Below are 6,000 nucleotides of genomic sequence, written 5' to 3'. Positions count from 1 at the left end.
TTTAACGTCTGCTTGCCTATATGTTTTCTGATTATATACCTTCGAAATACTAATTTCTCACTAACCAAGCGCGAGGGCTGTATAGGGAATATATTGGCCCGAGGTCGACCGGTCGTGGCAGTACGAACCGAGCACTGCTTCGTCCGTACAAAAACACCCGAGGGTCAATATTCACCAGTAGGGCTTGAGAATGCTAGGTTAGAGACTATAAATTGTTTAAGCAGGCAACCGGAACGATGATCCTGCTGGTATACGTTGGATCAATAGTGATCTAATCGGCTTTACATATAAAATGAAGAATACAAACGCAAAAACCGACACAACGTAGAACGATTTTTTGAAGGTGCACTATATTTCGGCTGGCCAGACCAGCCTTGTTCAGGTACAATGGAAGATTTTACATTGGTGCGTGTATTTATGTAGCCGATATTTACGTAATACCGGAAATACGCAAAAGTAATTGATAGTGTAAATTGAAGATAAGCATACGGTAAAATAAAATAACATGATAAAAGAACGTAATAAAAGAAAACAAATGGAAACAACATGTTATTTTATTTTACCGTATGCTTATCTTCAATTTACACTATCAATTACTTTTGCGTATTTCCGGTATTACGTAAATATCGGCTACATAAAAACACGCACCAATGTAAAATCTTCCATTGTACCTGAACAAGGCTGGTCTGGCCAGCCGAAATATAGTACACCTTCAAAAAATCATTCTACGTTGTGTCGGTTTTTGCTTTTGTGTTCTAGGTTAGAGAGTATTTTATTATATGACACTCGAAAAGAAAAAATACACGGCTTATGACTATTTCCATGAAACGGTTCGTATGGCAAAATAAACAATTTATTAACCTCGGCAATGTACGGCAATGTCTCGGTTTGAGATTTTCCCGTAAAGACCTCACTCTTGGTTAATAAGTAGTTAATAATGGCTAGTATTTCACAAGAAATTGATTTTATTTGAATTGCAAGAAAATTACCTTACAATGCCAAATGGATCTGTAAAAGTCTGGAAATTCCAACGAGTTCTACCTTTACTTGACTTAAACGTCGACAGGCAGAGAGAAGATAAAAGATATTAAATCACGCCTTATTCTTTCATTTCTATCACATTGCAACCTAAGGAACAAATTTCGTTACCCCTTTTAAGACTATTCCTAGAGAATAATCTGAAAGAAGTTGTGAAACTTTGCGAAACATTTTCTCCTTGGAAACGCTCATTTCCTTGAATAACTTTGAGTTATATGCTGAAATAGTACATTTGTAAATACAGCTTGTACTCCGAAAAAATAGATGTGATCAGTGGCTGCCTGAAGTGGAATTGAGGCTTATAAAAGCTTTAAAATTCAGCTGTGTTTGTAATGCTTGTAACTATTCATTGGTAATATCTAACATCAGAAAAAACATTTTTTGTTCAATCATCGTTTATAAATAAGGCCTGTGTTTGTGGGTAAATTCATTTTCGTAGTCTTGCATGATTTTTGGAAATTAGATAAGCCACTTAACTTTCTCAGATTTACAGTACAGATTGAAGATTCCAAGCAAAAATAGCGAACTGAGCAAAACAGGAACCAGACTAATTGTTTTGGGTTTATTTTTCTCGAGTGACACGCAAGTTTAAAGCAATTTGGCAATTGATTCAAATCACATCATAAAATAAAAGATTTAGTTTAATCTTCAACACTCATATGTTTCCTGTTGCAATTTAGTTTTAAACGAGCTTTTTTTTTCGGGGGGGATATCATTTTTTGCAATTTCAAAAATTCGCGAAATAAAGTTAAAATAAAACAAATTTTGGTTTCGAGGAAGGTAAAACTGTAAATTCTCAGTTTAAACATTTTATATTGACGGTCATTTCTTAAGTTGTCCCTAGCAGCTGACGATACATTCTCTTTACTTCTTTCAAAAAGAGGTTTCTTTTTTTAAACATACCTGCTTAGAACTGAGACAAATTCAAATCTTGGTGAAAAGGTACCGCTTTCAAAGCCCTTCGCGCCAAAACAAACATTTCATCGGATTAGAAAGAAAGTGTGTAACACTCTTAGCCAAATACGAACCTTCATCTGCGAACACATTTGTTCAGAAGATCTAGATAGATTGTTTTATGTTTCAAAGCGCATGGAAAAAGTCATAGGAGGCAATGATATGAATCAATAGGTTCCAAAGTCTGCCGTTCCATCTTTGCTTAAGTTTGAAGACTGCATGAAATGAGCGCCCTCAAGATGAACTTTCTTTTAGGCTTCGCGACACTGTTATCGTTAGTAGTTGCTATCCGCGGAGGAATCCAAATCGAAGAAGATAATGGATTATTACAAGATTATGTAAGTATTTATTTTGTTGAACGATCTTTCAGTCACGGCTCTTACAACAAAAAGATTGTTTATTGGTCAAGTTTTCCCATAACGTAGGCGTTTAAAGGGTTCCTTCTTAACTACAGATTTAGAGCAGTTGCTAGGGGATTGCTGAAGGCGATATTTAGAAGAAAGCTGTTTTGAAGCGTTCTTCAGTGCCACATGGCGAATTTTATGAGGGAGCGTTTGCTTTGAAAAAAATATTATGTCGCGTGCGTAACTTGTGCCAGTCCCAAAACGCGCGTTAGAATTTTAAATCCCTAAAACGTAACTTGGGAAAACAGGAAGAGTTCCATTTTTGTTATGAATCAGAAATAACTTCGCCCTCTTTATAATCGTATGTATGGAGTTACTATTTACACGTAAAAGAGGAAAGCTGCCGTAGAAAGTCTGTTAATACGGGAGTTAACTGCCTCACAACTTTTATGTTAAGGTGGCCATGGCTCAAAACAGTTTCCAGCAGTTAGATTTTGATGGGTCATTATAACCACTCTTTATCACTTGATGCTACCATCATAGAATCAAAAAAATGTCCAATCATTGGTAAACACGTTTTTATTATTTTCGTGATACAATGGGTTACCATAGCAACAGTATGACCGGCTGAAAACATCCTAAATTAAAGGTTTAGAGGCTTATAATTCAATAACGGCACGGTGAGTTTTTTATATTATCAAATTTTTATAAGCATGACAAGACGCAACTTTTGGCAAAGTTTTAAAAACATCTGTACATAGGGTTCAAAGCAACCTTAAAGGTTTGAAATGCAACTGTAGGTTTTGGACTGAAACCCTTTAAGGCTGGTTTTCACCAGCGACAAAGTCGTGGTCGGAGTTGTACTCAGAAGCGCAGAGTGTTACGATCTAGTGAAAATCAAACCGACGGAGTCAGAAGCAGAACACCCATTCCGTTTATGACTCCATCGCTTACGATCTAGTGAAAACTACGTTGCGGGAGTGGGAAGCAGAAACGGAAGATTTAAATTATAGAGCACTTTGTCCTTGTTTACATAGCCTCATCTAAACACTAGGAGGGTTGGGAGAATTCGAGACAGTTATGCAAACTCGCGACGTAGTTGAGGGTTTGCACAACTTTCCAGAATTCTTCCGACCCTCCAAGTGTTTATATTAGATGAGGCTATGTAAAAATGGAAAAAGTGTTCTATTGCTTTTGCAAAATGATTCTCAAAAATACGCACGAATCTAAAACGTCACAACCGTGTTTACATACTCTCATCTAAACACACCTATCGACCAATGAGAGCGCGCGTAGTGGCTCAGTTGTTTTATAATTGTTCATAGAAAATTCGGGCTCGTTTTGTATTATTGTTAAATAGAACTCTTCTACACTTCTTATGTAGAGGCGTGGTGGCTTCATGGTTAGTGCGCTCGACTCGGGATTGAGCGGTCTGGGTTCAAGCCCTGGCCGGGGACATTGTTTTTTGTGGAGGCGCGGTGGCTTCATGGTTAGTGCGCTCGTCTCCGGATCGAGCGGTCCGGGTTCGAGCCCTGGCCGGGGACATTGTGTTGTGTTCTTGGGCAAGACACTTTACTCTCACAGTGCCTCTCTCCACCCAGGTGTATAAATGGGTACCGGCGAACTTAATGCTGGGGGTAACCCTGCGATGGACTAGCATCCCATCCAGGGGGGAGTAGAAATACTTGTAGTCGCTTCATGCTACAGAAACCGGAATAAGCTCCGGCCTGGTGGGCCACTTGGCTCGTATGCAGACTTTACCAACCTTTACCTTTCAAATTCAACTCAGCATTTCGCATTTTCATCCGCAAGCTTTGAGCTGCTGGTTTCGTAATCTCCATTGGAAAAGTGCATGTTTTCATGACCCACAATACGGCCGGATTCCTCTGAACTGACAAACCTTTACCTGCCTTTAGATTCTTATTTGAAAATTAACTAAAAAGCGAACTTTGAAGGCATTGTTCTTCTCTCGAAAGCCGCTCCAAACTACTCGAAACCGAAAGCTTAGATGAAGTCCAGTTTGTGATTGACAGCTGTCGCTTCGCTAGCCAATCAAATTATTTGAACAATTCTAACAAGGATTGTGATTGGCTTATTTTAGCGTGCTTTATCAGAATACAGAGCACGGCTGACGCCACTTGGAAAATAAAGTTTGGTTTGAAAATTCAGCCGAATGCGTGGGAAAATTATTGGATTCTTTATCATAAAACAAATAAAGAAGCCTCGACTGTGCTCTGTTCCGTTGTAAAGCACTTAGGAAGCGGTAGAGCACTCAAGAAGTGGGGAAAAACATTCGACTTCGTCTCGTGTTTTCCCCTACACTTCTAAATTTAGTATCCATGCCCCTCTCGCCCTACCGCGACTAATGTTACCACGCGCGTTGGATGGATGTATTCGTGGAGGTGATAATACGTGTTAAGCTGTCTTGGCTCTCCTCGCGAGTAAACAGAGTGAACAGAGGCTCTCGTGCTGGCAGCTTTGCGCAAGTAAGATTTTCCACAAGTGACTCGGTCTTTGTAAACTTTTCGTATTTCCAACTTTGTAGGGTGTAATATATAGGGTGTAATATATATAGGGAGATTTATGAATTTTGCAAAAGACTTGCAGGGAAGATCCAAAGATATTTTGACCTAATAGAGCTAGACTGAAAACAAGGTTATGAAATTTTTTTTTGAAAAACTTACAAGCAACTTTTTGACAAAATGATAGCCCCTTTGAGAGACTGAAATGTCGAACAATTTATGGCTAGTCTTGGAAATAAGCCCAAGTTTTTTTCTAGGAAAACAACGGCGACAGATCTTTCATAGCTATCCAAACCAAACTTTGAATGGAACCTTGGAAGGATACTGTCTTTCACATAGTAGAATAACTTGCAAAAAATTCCCACACATTCCAATGCTATGGATTGGTCGCCAATTCATTTATTTCACGCCCGCTGGGATTATAATCATCGGAAAAAACAAATCTGATGAAATAGTTAATTCCTGTGAATGTGTACGCATACTGCAGTGTAGTCACTGTGTACATGTAGGAGAAATTGTAAGGCTTTTTTTTTTTTTTCGAAAATCTCGTTTTTAAACGATGATGTTTATGAAGTTGTTATCGGAGAAACTACCCATTCGAGCAAACCACCCTTGCCAAAAATTTCCACATTTTCTTTCTAGTCGAAGCAACAAAGAAACACAATAAGTTTGGTTGGTCTTGTGCAGTTTCGTTGGCAACTACTAGAATCGCAATGTTGTTTCCAAATGACATTATCTTCTACTTTGCTTTTAACCGTACTGTTGGTACTTTCTCTCTAAAAGAAAACCGTGATGGCTGGTTTCCATATACATAACCGTTGCCAGATTGCTACGATCATTGAGATAGAAAGCGAGAAAGTGATCGTTGTTACTACGATCGCTGTAGAGTGGTTTCTGCGTAATCAAAACGATCACTGAACTTTTTCGCAGTGATCGTATCCATCATATGGACTCCATATGAAAACCAGCCCTTAGTTTGAAGACATCTCTCGTCATAACCTGGGAAAAAATGACGACAATCGTGTCACAGATGTCATGGGGTGATTTTCACTTGAGTGACGAAAATTTCTCCGTAGGAAAAAAGATGGCGGCACAATTCCATACGAACCTTACACAGCCGATAAAGTACTAGGAAAGCCATA

This window comes from Orbicella faveolata, unplaced genomic scaffold (genome assembly GCF_042242905.1).
Source record: "Orbicella faveolata isolate gen_17 unplaced genomic scaffold, um_ofav_v1 contig_48, whole genome shotgun sequence".
NCBI lineage: Eukaryota > Metazoa > Cnidaria > Anthozoa > Scleractinia > Merulinidae > Orbicella > Orbicella faveolata.
This window is presented reverse-complemented; position numbering follows the sequence as displayed.